The sequence below is a fragment of the Schistocerca gregaria genome, chromosome 1 (assembly GCF_023897955.1).
Source record: "Schistocerca gregaria isolate iqSchGreg1 chromosome 1, iqSchGreg1.2, whole genome shotgun sequence".
Classification (NCBI taxonomy): domain Eukaryota; kingdom Metazoa; phylum Arthropoda; class Insecta; order Orthoptera; family Acrididae; genus Schistocerca; species Schistocerca gregaria.
Genome location: NC_064920.1, coordinates 924,000,657 through 924,015,619, shown reverse-complemented (window position 1 = coordinate 924,015,619; position 14,963 = coordinate 924,000,657).

Below are 14,963 nucleotides of genomic sequence, written 5' to 3'. Positions count from 1 at the left end.
TATAGAAGCATTCTCTACATCATGTCTTAGAACAGAACTACATTTAACAACAGTCTGGTTGAATGGGTGAGTCACAATAACTCAGTTGCTGAGCAAGTAAGATGTGGATTGCGAGATGTCACTAGAGAAAAATCTCACTGTAGAGCGCCTGTGTAAAAATCTGGTAAAAGACATGTTGAGCCTCCCAGGAATCCTCTAGACATTGCCTTGACAAAGGGGAACTCGTTTCAGTCGTGTCGGCTCTGGCACAGGCTGCTCCGCCACCTGTTTCTCTCACCAAAGGTCCGTCCCCATGGGACGTCCGCAACATTTCGTTTCTCCCTCCTTGTGACATCACAGGTAAGCAATTCCACGTGCTTTCGGAATCCCCCAGCTCCGCCGGCTGCCGTCGCTTTTCCGGAAAGTTGGTCAGCGGTGGCCAGCCTTCAGCTGACTTGACTTGTGCCTCCACCTCTCAGCTGCGAAAGCGTCTACTCCTGTGTGCCAGGCCCATTAGGCTTTCACGACCATGACGCCATACGTCGGATCCACATCTGCACGTACCTCATATACACTTTCAGAGACGAACTTACGTCTTTATCTCTACATTTTAAAACAGAAAGGAAGTGAATATTACAAACACAAAAAATAAAATCACACTGCTCTAGTAACAAGCTTTACATGAGTAAAACAGATTATAAACTGTTCTGAGGAGATCCATAGATTACTGATCATTTGGATGTGTTAAATTGTGGTCCACAATTATACATTATCGCTTCATGTTTGTGAAGCAATACATTCAGTGTTTGATCGTGGGTTGGTGCTCTTGGGTGAAACTATCGAATCTGATTATTCACCATGCTGCAGTTTGTGTTTATGCAATGAAAAAAATTAGACTAATGTATTTACCAGCAGATACAGACAGATCTGCGCCGGAAGGTCAGCAGAATTTTTCAGGTGGATGCCTGCTTGTTAAGAAGAGAGCTCTCCCCTGTCAGGAACAATTAACAAGGTGCCAGTCCGTCACGACCCAGCAAAAGATGTTGCATAGAAACAGCACAAAGCCTTTGGGAAAGTGCACTGTTTCCTGCTGAGAGCCCCTTTCTCTCGGCAGCCAAAGGGCCTCCCGTACTACTGGTCTCGCAGGTCTATCCGATGTACCTGCGTCCTGGTCTCCCCTTCATCCACGAAGTGATGACAATAATGCTGCCTTTTTCGTTATCTACATGCAGCAACCTTTCCTTTACCCAGCCACAGCTGTTACTGCAGATCAAAACATAAACATAGTCCTGTCACCTCTGATTACTCAATGCTTAGGCTACTAAAGAGCTTGGCACACAATTACAGTGAGGCGTCCTTAATCAACATCACGTCGACTACAGTGTCATCAGGACTCGATACAAATACTCCAACTGTCGATGATCTCATGAACTGAATAATCAGAGTGAAAGAAAGGTGGGTCCACAGGACTTTCCACCTTTCAAACAAAAGCAAGACTCAGAAAAAAATCCAGTTTCATTACATCGTGAGAAGGAACTTGTAGATATGTTGTTTTGGAAGCACAAAGAATAATGTACGTGGTACATGGAATCTTAGATGATGATCTTGGATAAATAAAACTGCAGAAGCGCGACAGGTGAGACTTTAAATTTGATTTGCTACAATTCATACAACTAGACATGTGATGAAACGTACTCCGAATTTTGAAAAAAGTAAGTAGGAAGAAATCAGTATTGTGAAGTACAATACAAAGAAAATAGGAATCGAAATCAGTAGTTTGAAGTACGATGTAAATAAAATAATGTTGTATGCAGAATAAAATAGCATTGTATGCAGAAATTTTATTGCAGTAACAAGATCCCCACAGAAACACGTAGTCGCATACTAATGTACAACATGGTAATGGTTCCCTGCTGAGTTATTACACTGTAAAAAATATAAATATCAACGTCACTTCACACTCTCTCGTCTCTACACAGAAAAATTTAGAGTTGTTTCCTTTCGATTGGTGTTGGCAACAACCAGGAAATGAACACGAAAAAAAGTGAAGCTGGCTGAACAAATAATAAATCATAATTCCTTTGAACATCATTTAAGTCTGTATGATGTTCAACTCGTCCCAATCATCAACATTTTTTCATGAAGAGGATCACATTTACTACGATATGGGCATATTTATGGGCATATTTACCAAGAGCTGTAGACGCTATGTGCACAAGTTGTCTTAAAAACAGTGATATTACGGAATTGTCATTGATTGATGAGTTGAAGCTGACGGCAGTCATACATGACTTTTCACCTACTGCAATTATATTTCCATAAACTGCCTAATTAAGATACCTCACCTACACTTTGTATACAAAAATTGATGAACCTATGCTAAAGAAATGTTATTACATACTTAACCCCTCTTTAATCCACAGCAGAATTTAAGAAAATGTAAATTTTCATTGAAGTGGAACTAATTATTTAGTATCAGGTTACCTCATGTGGTACAGCATCGTACAAATGCACACGGAATAGGGCATCGTTACCCAAGTGGTAATCACGTCCGGAAAAAGAAAGAAATAATTTATTCATCTCTGATAAAAACACGACCGCAAGTTCAAGCATATTATTATGACGACATAAGAAATTAAATAAAACTTTGCTTCTCTATGATTAATGTGAGACAGAAAAGAATCTGGCACTTAAAGTTGAAAAAACACTTTTAACACAAAGAAACGCAAAGTAAAGACTAGTTACATAAATAAAGCATTGAGAAACATTCACGTAATTGACGTTTTTAACTTTTCGGCATGAAACAATGATCAGTGCTCACAATCACAAAGAGGTGGATGTAACAGCTGACTTTGAGGCTTCTTTTCCAGGCAAGCGCGGCGGTCGTCGATTATGACATAGTGGCTGACGATATGTTGACGGCGGCGGTATGGAAAAAAATCGGTGGCCTCCGGCGGCTCCGACGAGATGTAAACAGAGCAAGAAACTGCGCCACCCCTCCACACAGCTTGACTGCGTGGAGCAAGCAGAAGACAAGGAGAAGCGGAGTGAGTGCACAACCTAGATCTCCCAGGCTGCGAAGAATGCAAAGCGCAGCGGTAGCACTGACAGCTTAACCGTAGTCCCCTCTTCACGACGTCGGACATGCAGGAAACATGGAAACATCACTATGTCTCAGGATTTACATTCACTACAAGGTATCAAAATATGCGATGCTTCTAACATTCCCAGTTCCAGCATTTCTCAGGGTTTCAATCGAGATAGGCGAAAGAAGTGAAACATCACTGTTCTCTATTGGGACTGTCTACATGCCGCTGGCTTAAGACATATACATTATTTCAACGTAAACAATACGAAATTATTAAACAAATCTCTGTTGCATTAAAAGTTCATGGTTTACTTGCCGCGTCAGATTTGGATAAAATTCCAAGCTTTAGATGACTACCTCCGTCATCTTCGTCAGAGGAGTTTGAGGACTCAGAGGCGGTTGTGGGCTTTGGATTGGATAGAGCGGGGATAGGGAATCCTGGTGAAGTGATGGTAAATGGTGAGGCCAAGGTAGGTGAGGGTGGGGGTGAGGCGGACAGGATGGGCGCAGACAGTAAGGGAGATATCCAGGAGCTGGAAGGAGCGAGTGGTACGACCTACGATGATTGCCTGGATTTTGGAAGGATTGACTTTCAGGAGCCACTAGTTACACCATGCAGCAAAAAGTTCAAGGTGATTCTGGAGAAGGCGTTGGGACCGTTGGAGGGTAGGAGCGAGGGCTAGGAATGCGGTGTCATCAGCATATTGCAACAGGTATACTGGGGGGGGGGGGGGGGGAGGGGGGGGCATATCTGTCGTGTACTGTAGGTAGAGGAGAGGGAGAGGACAGAGCCCTGGGGCACACCTGAACGGGGGTAGAAGGTGTGTGAATTGGCATTATGGATGGTAACATAGGAGGGGCGTCGGGAGAGGAAGGAGGCCATCAGACGGATGTACTTGACAGGAAGGGCGTAGGTTTGGTGTTTAAACAGGAGTCTGGGATGCCAGACACGGTATTAGGCCTTTTCGAGGTCGCAGGGGACAAAAATGGCAGAGCGACGGGAGTTAAACTGGAGGGAGAGGAGATGAGTGAGGCGGAAGAGTTGGTCATCGGCAGAGAAGGAAGGGCGAAAGCCACATTGGGTGTTAGGGATGAGGTGGTTTTGGCGGAGGTGGTGTCGTGGACCGATGAGGCTTCCGCTTTTATAAACAGTGGACGGCTTCTCGCGCGCTTTATCCAGCGTTGCTTGCAGCGCCATCCATTGCAACAGGCGCAGAACCGCGAGGAATGTAAGAAGTCTCCCTCTGCGCTCTTTCTTTATCAATTGCGCGCTTCCATGCATTACTGAGTGCATAACCGGAGTCTCTGTTGAAATTATTTTCAAAGAGTCTAATTTCAACTGCTTCATTGATGACAGAGTCCCAATAGTTTGAAGCGTGAGCAAGTAGTCTTGTTCCATCAAATAAAATCTTATATTTATTTAACAAACTGCGCTCAGTCACCGCTGATTTTTCTAGATATCTGTATTTCAGGTGACACTGATGTTCCACACAGCGATCGGCAACAGTTCTTATAGACTGGCCCACATAATTTTTCCCACACTCGCAAGGAATGCTCTAAATTCCCGGTACTCGCAGGCCGAGACTATCTTTCACGGGTCCCAACATTTCTTTAATCTTCCTGGGTGGCCGGAAGACTGGCCAGATTCCCTGCCGACTCAGGACTCTGCCGATCTTGCTGGTCGTTGCACCGCAGAATGGTAGCCGCGCGATGTGTTGGTCCTCTTGATCTGTTCGAACACCGTCTTTCATTGGTTTCTTCGCCAGAGTAGATCTGATATCATAACCTGAATATGCATTTTTTATTAATACCGTCGTCAGATGGTTAATCTCGGAGCAGAGATAAATATCTTACAATTCTCTTATTAGTGGGTAGCACACAGTCTTCTTGCGGCCATACCACATTCACACCTTGTCACCTTGAATCCTCTCTTCCACTACATAATATTGACGAACTTGTAAACGTTCAAAAAACGATACATCGTTTCTGTTCTTTTCTCCATTGCCTGCGTCTGCGCACGTATACCTCATTTTGGCCGCTCGCTCCTTTCTGATTACTTATGTCCCACTGTTTCCGTGAACAAGTCAGCTAGCTGTAAAAATCTTGACTGTCTTCGGGGCGGTAATTGTGTCTTCTTGTGTTCCTGTCATTTTCGTTTCCTCTTTACTCCTGTCACTTTATCCCTGTTCAGTATTGTGCGAATGGTCGTTTCACCTCCTCTACAGTTTCCATTATTGCACAAGTTAGATGATTACGAACTTCGCACCATAGCTGTTGTATTTTTGCCTTTTGGGTCTCCGGAAAACTTTATTTGCGCTTTTGAAACAAATCCCCTTGGGGGATGTAAGAAATACTGCTGTTTTTGATACTGCGACGTACCGGTATTGTGCTTCACAGTTATCGCTGGCTTCTGGAACTTTGGAATCTGAACGCCTGTTTTCTATGGAGGAGGCATGGTCTTCGTGATGGATGGCAACAGCGCCCCAGCACTAGTGATGACGCACGGTCTCGGTGCGTGCACGTAGAGCCGCTGTCGAGCTCCAGCGCGGAGGGGTCGAGCGCAGCCGCGTCGCGGACAAATCAGCGTGATGAACTTGCTAGAATGTATAATCAACATTTAGGAGTTTTACATTGGTTCGTAAGAGGAAAGTGATTCAACTATTTCGCGGAAAGTTACGCGGGATTAGTTATGAGATTTAAGGCTGTGACAGCATCGTGTTTTTGAACCGTTAATTTCCGTAGAGAAACACCTTGATAGTAGAACGTAAATGAAAAGGCTTCCGTGATCAATGATTACCTGTTTAAGAAATGTGGAAACGTAACTTATCAGTGGTTACTTCAGTATTATTGTTAAGCCTGCCTAACTGATAACATAAGACCAGATGAATTTAGGCATTATTACGGGCGAAAGGGAGAATAAAACAAATTAATTTTACGTGTACAGTTGTTATTTCAAAGGGATATTTTCCATTTGTGAACAGAATAATTTTAATATTGGAAAAGTATAAGAGATAAGGGTTGGTATGAATGACACGATCAGGTTTATTTCATAATGAAGCATGTTCTCTGTGTCAAGCTCCCATATTCGAATTCGACAGTCCTACGGAAGCAAATAAATAAATAAAAAATGCCAATTTTAGGAACTAATTTACGATACTGACCGAAATTAATACACGATATGATGTGTAATGGTGAAGGTAATACAAAGGAACTTCTCATTCTTTCGTACAAGCATCATACCACTCAAAGTACTCGAACAACGGCTGTGGAAAGTCTATCACAGGCGACGTTCACGACTGAAGTGTCCCTGTGGTTGCCTCCATGAAACTGTGTGTGTTCCTTTGTTCTCCACATTCGTTAAGTCCTTTATCGGAACCTGAGCTATCCCAACTGACTAGTGGTCACATATTGTGCTCACGTCAACAATCACTTTTCTTCCTGAACACAGCTAATGTGACATATCGTAAGCCAGAGTACGAGCTGCAAGCGAATGACATTTTACGATACATGGAAATCTGTTTATCCGTTCGTGCACGTCAAGTATACATGCGACATGAATAAAAATAGATGCAAAAGCTAAAATATCGCTAAACATAAAATTATCTCCTAGTACTGAGTCACCCTGACCTAGCAAGGACCATTCAGTAGAAGTACAAAAATTATTGTAAGCAGCGATCAGTGAAACTGAGCTATAAGGCTTAACTTACTTACTTACTTCAACGGACAAATTACATAGTTTATTTACAAGAAATACTACTTTCAATAAGCACCGTCTAGCGCTAGTGGAAGGTAACGCCAGTGGATATCTGTGTAAATGCAGCAAGCATTTGCGGTGGCTCTACCAGACCAATTGGTAGACGCCGTGGTATATACAGCTGTTACTCTGAGTACGAATTGGCAGAATGATGTTGTAAAATGTAACTTAAGTGTAAAGATGTAACACGAAACATTCACTGCATTGGTCAAGTGTAATACAGATGAATATCGTAGCATGTGTCGCTTATTCTTAGATTTAATACCGCTTTATTCATTTCATTATACAGGTCGTTCGGAAATTCTCGTTGCAAGCTTCTGGGGCTTGTAGAGCGAATGAATAATAACATTTTTGATTGGGACCCTGTTCCGGAAACTTATTTCTGCCGTGCTAAAATCGTTTCAGAACATGTTGGTAACGCGACTACTTTTACGAGTAATTAGGCGTGAGCCAGTTCATGACTTGTATTACAATTCCACGCATAAATAGCCAAAGAAATTGCTCGTTGACGGGATCTTTTCAACGTGATGGAGTACGGCCTCCTCCAGTTGAGGTGTGCGGCGTCTCCTTGTAGCATCAGAGCCACGCCAGCTGACGGTGAAGGTACCCGTTTCTCGACGCCGTTGCGTAATTGTGGCGAAAAGCGTGTGAGATGGAATAGCACTTTGTGGAGAACGACCTAGATAAAGGTGAGGAGCAGTTCTTCCATTACCTTCACTCAGAAGGATGATCATGTCGTTGTATTCTGTAAACGTGTACTCACACGCCCGTGAATACGACACGAACCAGGTCCGAGAGGTAGGAATGATGTCAAATGACATCAGCCGATCTGACGTAACCACGCCCACTCGCAAACCTTAACTATCCTGTTGCATACCTTTCTAAAAAACATGTCCCCAAACGGCTGTAGGGCGGAAACGATATGTTTCCGGACATGGGTTTCTATTTAAAACATTATTTAGTCAGTCCCTTCCACAAGTCCTAGAAGTTTGTAATGGATATTTCAAAACAACCTTTATTTCTTGACATACGAAGTGAATAACATGTATATACACTTCTAAAACTGTTCATTAACCACTTCTTCTTTCTACTCACTGTAACTGAAGGCCCGCACATGTCGTAAGTAACCGCAAAATTTATATACGTTCTACCGACTGCAAGTGAATAATTACTCATCAATACATTCCCTTGGATAAAAATATTCTTGCAACAGTTTGAAAGTAATTCACTTGAAATGGGAGTAAAGGAATAAATGTTTTCTCTGGACGTTTCCAGTAGATTAAAACATCGTTTAAGACCAAGAAATGAGCACAGACGCTGCAGGAAAACGTAAAGACCAGCATCTGGGTTTGCCCTCCCTTCCTTCCCCCCACCGTCCACCACAATGTTCTTGCATGACAAAGAAGTTCATTGTAACATTCACTTCGTTGAGGAGTGAAACAAACATTGGATTTATTGTTGAACTCTGCAACAGATTTAAGATACAGTCGTATGCTCGTTTCCATTTATTGGCTGCCTGGAAGTTCTTTCTTTGCGTCATGTGAGTTCAGAGACGGACTTTCTTTGTGTGTTCGGTAGTAAAAGTTGTTTACTTCGTCTTGCCAGCAGAAGGCACATCAAGCTCGTGACATCTGACTGGAAATTAAAGAAGCCATAAACAGACCTGAAAGTGAAAGCTAGGCGGTATTGTACGAGTATAACAAGATTTGCTTGGTGAAGGAAACCTGTATACCGACTACAGAAGCCCTTATACTAAATTAAATATCTTCTGTCTACTACCCTTTTATTACATCCTGCAGCATTCCAGATAATAAATTCAAGGTAACAATTTCATTATCAGGGCAAATGTTAACGATAAAGGGATACGGAAGGATACAACTTACAGTTATAGTGGCAGCATTCACTGTCATTACACGGGTAGTCATAATAGGAAAGGGAAAAAGCGACCGGTTAAAACCGAAACCGGTATTTTACTTCGGAATAATCGCTATTTTTCGGTATATGTCTCGTCTCGGTTATGACAGGGGCTTTCTATTTTTTAGTAAAGAAAACGAAATATCAATAGCCAAAGCAGCAGTGCTAAAGTAATTTATTTTTGTATAAACCTTTTTTTAGAAAAGTCAAATTTTTATTTGTAAAATTTGCATTGGTTTGAAATATTGGGAAAAGTGATCATTGTTAACACAATAACAATTCAGAAAAAAAGCGATCTAGAAACTCATGGCATAAGAAGTGGTACAGCTTAGCTGAGACTATAACGTCCCCGTCGCCTTAAGGTAAGCGTGTACTTGCAGTGTGCAAAACTCGCCCCCAGCTGGCCTGTACCGTAGTTTCTCGCTGTCTTCTCCTGATATCCGTTGCACTGCACAATGGCATCAAACATAGTCAGAAAATATTGTTAAGAGGTGACGGGGTAATGTCGTAAAATGCTTCATTTGCTTTGTAAGGCTAAAAATTCCATGAAATAATAAAAGAGAAAGGAAATTGTGGCAACAGTAACAAACTAAAAACTTAACAATTCATGCATAGTGTACAGTAAAAATATAAAGTTGCTCATCTGCTGCACGTCTCTACATAAAATTCCTTTATCTGCTTGTAGCCCTTGGAAAAGCACATATTAATATGAAAAACAGAGTTTGTCACTATCCGTTTTCACCCCTTAGCACTGAATATTCGTAATGCCAAATACTAACATGATGCCCATTTACAATACGATTTCTGAGCAGAGTTTAAAAAAATGACGGTCATTAGAAGAATACTGGTTATGTTTTGCAGCATTCAGCCCCTTAACACATTTCGAGAAAAGTAGGCAACGGTTGCCAGACTAAGTTTTCTTTTATTTGCCTATTGAATTTAATGTTTTGAGTCTATGTATGTTGGAACAGATAAAGTAAAAATTTTTCAGCCCTCATTCGATTTCCGCGTTTATACAGGAAATAATAAGAATAAAAAACCGACAATCGAATATTTCAAATACCGGTTATTTTTTGCGGTTTTAACAGTCAGGTTAAAGTGATGTAAAAATACATATGACCAAAAACTGGTTGTTTCAACGATAACCGCCATCCCTAATTCATAGTAGCCAGCCGTAGTGGCCGTGTGGTTCTAGGCGCTACAGTCTGAAGCCGAGCGACCGCTACGGTCGAAGGTTCGAATCCTGCCTCGGGCATCGATGTGTGTGATGTTCTTAGGTTAGTTAGGTTCAATTAGTTCTAAGTTCTAGGCGACTGATGACCTCAGAAGTTAAGTCCCATAGTGCTCAGAGTCCCCCCCCCCCCCACCGTAATTCATAGTATAGGATCCTACCCAAACATTTAGCAAACTTGGGTTGAAGGTGTGATTTTCATCTAGTCGGTCTTCATCTCTGCATCACTATCCAAATCGTAATTACTCATATTATAAGAAACTTACAATATCTCAGAACACGTTTCTTTCGCTGTTAAGGCTGTGTGAAATGTAGAAGTGTATTTTAGCGAGAAGAACTCGAAATTGAAAACTTTTGTGGATTTGACTATCTTCTCGTATTTATATATGTGCAGATTCAAACTAGCTCTGCTACTTGCATCTCTCTTCGATTGTGTCCTCACTTCACTGAATTCGCGCCACAGATATACTGGGGGTGAATAAAAATATGGAAAGACCGGAAACATAACACATTACCATGCCTAATGTGGTGTACGAAACCCGTTATAACACTACCGCCTGCTACTGCTTGAATGGGTAAACACAACCTATACTTTGTCACACGCGAGTGTAGTGAACTCTTGACACATGCATATGTGTACGGTAAGATTGAAACTAACAGTTAAAGCAGTACAAACTATTTGCAAAATTATAACAGATATCGAAACACACTATTACTTTCAGGGCTTACACAAACTGAATGGTCTTTGTAACGTTATTATTACTATTAACTGCAGAATCATTAATTGGATATAGGTTAAGTCTCTCTCAGTTAAATACGTTACTATTTAAAATGAAAGTTAATTTGAATCCACTTAAAGGTTGCTCCTCACTATCATTTGACTAAAGAAATTAAGGTTTTCTTAATTAGTGGTCTTTCCGTTACTTGTTACCGAGCATTAACCCAATAGACAAACTGTGGATCCTGTTATATTATTAATAAGCACTTCTAATACACAGGAGAGACAAACACTTAGCAAACTTGAGTATATAACGTTCCACACAGCAGTTTTCCACTTTTACTACATTGAGACACAAAATTAACATATATGTAAGATACTGACTCACCTTCTGCGATTTACAACAGGCAGTAAAGTGATCATTTAATAAGGAAAACTTTATAAACCTCAGTCTTACGAACTCTTAATTTGAAGTTAACAACAATACATTAATAAGCAGTTTTATTAGGAAAATTACTTTCATTAACATTGTTTTTTTATTATGTTCAAGAGGCATTAGTTAGCAAAAACACTGATCTTTAATGTTCTTTCAGTAGGGACACTCGGACATCACTTTAGTTCAAACGGAGAGGAACCTGAGAGGTGTTATGATAAGGAGAAAAATCAAGGTAGGTACATAAACTCAGTTCTAAATTACTTTATATTTGAGCACACTAACACATCCATTAAGCTGATCCTTCACTGTACATTGCTATAGTGCTCCATTATAGTGATTGCGCAATGTGGTGGCGATTGCATGTCGGTAGGTGGAATTACAGGTAGAATTGCTGGACTCAGTCATTTCTTGGTGGCGATGATAGATACAAATTCCAGAATAGTTCCAGCTATTTATCCATCCATCGGAGGCATTGGAAAGTGGCAGGAAGAAACCTCTCTCGGAACCATCACAATATGTAACTATTACATGGTAGTGCACAATTTGGTAGCTCGCCCCCGACTGGTGGCTCGCCCCCGACTGGTAGCTCGTCCACGACTCGTAGCTCTTGTTCCACCTTTTCTACCTAAGCCAACCACAATTAGCGCGCGTTACACAGTTCCGTTCCCGAGGGGAACCACAACACCTTTTACATACAAACTAACTAAGAAACCTAAGTGAGGATCAGCAGTTTACATAACAGTAACCAAATACATTAAATAAAACAGAATATTTGCACATATTGACATTGCTACAAAAAATTATTCACACAAAATCACAATTATATACAGTAAGTCTTGTTCCCTTAAATGGGACAAAGAATTTAAATGACAGATACACTACATTGCATAGAATCATATCATGACATCGAAGTTCTTACAAAGAAATGAGTATACAATTTTATGTTATCGATTCAAACAAATACATCTACAGAAGCTCAGTGATGTAATATTAAATGAAACAAAAGCAAAATAAATCATTGGAGTATTGGAGTTATGGTGTTACACCGTTGACATTGAAAACAGGTTCTAGTCGTCTCAGAATGTATGATGCAGTTCCTGAATGGTTCTCAAGGCAGTGTTATACCATTTCTTCCCACTAAACAGTAGCAAGTTGAGGTAACGATGATGGAGACGCATAGTTATCACGCACACTTCTGTCTTTGTGACCCAAAGTAGATCACAAAGGCACAATAATATTTGGAGCTGGTGGCTGTGGTGGTCAAGGGAAATGCCATGATTCATCCTCGTGCTCCTAAAACTAGTCTTGGATGATGCGAATTTTTGAATACCTGTAGGTGTCCTGTCGCCTTGGAACACAACATGCGCGTTGGGGAATAAACCTTTTACCACTGATAAGTCAACCTGGTCATATAATCCTCGGCAGTAATGTGACTTGCAGATTAACAATGCGGCCCATGAAATAACACGGTATGAGTGCCGAAACCGTGACTGAACCTCGCAACCACCACGTAAACTCGGTCATCTTTTGGAAACAGTCTGAAACAATTCTCATAGGACCAAACAACTTTCAAGCATTGCTATCTGGTCCAGGTTTTATGACTTCGGCACTACATTTTCCTGTTACAGGCATCTGACTCTCTGGTTAGTGGTTTGGAAATTCCAGCCCTTACTACAGTTCATCGTTTAAGGAGCTCACTTCCTGTTGTTTTGGTGCTGACAGGGCTCGCGAGTGCGAAATTCAGTTCTGCAGTAACTTCTGGAGCTGTCGTCATATTATTTTCCGTAAATATTCTTCAATGACCGTCTGTCAATGTTAATCAACATATGGTTTCATCCGCATTGTGACTTAGAGAATGAAGTTTTTGTGTTTTCGCTGTGTACGGTATATTCTTCGAGATGGTGCTTCTTGTAACACTAAACTCCTAGGCTACGATGGTTACAGAAGCATCCACCATATGAATAGCAACGATTAGCACACGTTCGAGTTCGTTTCGCTCCAATATAATGAACTGACAGTTGTAAAGAAAACTTGTGACTAGAATAATATTTGCAACGTGTTCAGGACATTGCACAAGTGCCGTCTGTGGTAAAATACGACAGCACAAACTGCAGCTTTGGCCTGCATATGCATCTATCTTCAAGAATGCATTTCTAGCGCTGTTTCCACATTTTTGCCCAACCCCTGCATACTTCCGGTCGATGATGTCTCCCGCTATATCCTTATGATCTGGTCGTACTGGCAACCTGCACCTGCACTGATTTCATAGGCTTTTGAAAGTTGCAAGTTTCATAATATTCGCAAAGCACTTCCAGTCGCATCCCAGGCTGGTAACTACGACTGAACATAAAAACTGCCATCATTATACAGCTTATAAACCCGTCCGACAAGTTTATTTTCGAGTTTCTGGCACTCTGACAGTCCTCTGTAATCGTGGGTTGTCTTTAAACTGAGAATAAAAGCGGGCCGATGTGGCCGAGCGCTTCCAGGCGCTACAGTCTGGAACCACGCGACCGCTACGGTCGCAGGTTCGAATCCTGCCTCGGGCATGGATGTTTGTGATGTCTTTGCGTTAGTTAGGTTTTAGCAGTTCTTAGTTCTAGGGGACTGATGACGTCAGAAGTTAAGTCCCATAGTGCTCAGAGCCATTTGAACCATTTGAGAATAAAAGGATATCTCGCCCATGTTGGTTCTGTTAAAAATACACTACCTCTAAGACTGTAACTTTTGAACAAAAACTAATAAACTGCATCAGAATCTACATACATACTCCGCTAGGCACCAAGCGGTGTGTGGCGGAGAACACAATTCGCGCCCAAGTCATATTTACCCGCTCTGTTCCACTCACGGATCGCGCGAGGGAAAAACGAATGTCTGAACACCTAAGTACGAGCTCTTTATCTTGGAATCGTGGTCATTGCGGGATTTGAAAGTTGGTGGTAATAATATATGCTCTACATCATCGGTAAAGATCGGATTTCGGAATTTAGTGAGCAGCCCCAACTGTTTTGCGCTCCGTCTATCTGTAAGTGTGTCCCACTTCAAACTTTCTATGAGATTTGTAACGCTCTCGCGACCAGTCATGGATCTTGCCGCTCTTTTTTGGACCTTCCGAAACTCTTGTATCAGACCCAACTGGTAAGGGTCCCATAGGGAAGAACAATACTCCAAGACTGGAAGAACTATAGTAGTGTAAGATATTTCCTTTGTTGAAGGACTGCATCGCTTCAGGATTCTACCAATAAACCCCAATCTGGAGTTCGCCTTCCCCTTTACTTGTGTAATGTGATCATTCCATTTGAGATCATTTCGAATAGTCCCAACCAGATACTTGACGGAAGTTACCACTTCCAAAGACTGGGCATTTCTTTTGTACTCGTACATTAATGGGGATTATCGTCGTGTTATACGCAGTAGGTTACACTTACTAATATTGAGAGATAACTGCCAGTCATTACACCAACCATTTACTTTCTGCAAATCCTCATTGATTTTTTTCATTACTTTCGTGTGACACTACTTTCCTGTAGGCTACAGCATCGTCGGCAAACAATCTAAGGCCGCTGTCAATACCATCAACCAGATCGTTTGTGTTAATCGTAAAAAGCAGGGGACCTATTACGCTGCCCTGGGGCACACCTGATGTTACGCTTCTTTTAGTTGAAGTCACCCCGTTCAGGACGACATATTGCTCCCTCTCTGTTGGAAAACTTTCTATCCAACCGCATATGTCATCGGAAAGACCGTAAGCGCGCACTTTTTGTAGCAAGCGACAGTGCGGAACTGAGTCGAACGCCTTTCAAAGGTCGAGAAATATGGTATTTTTCTGGGAGCCGGTATCTA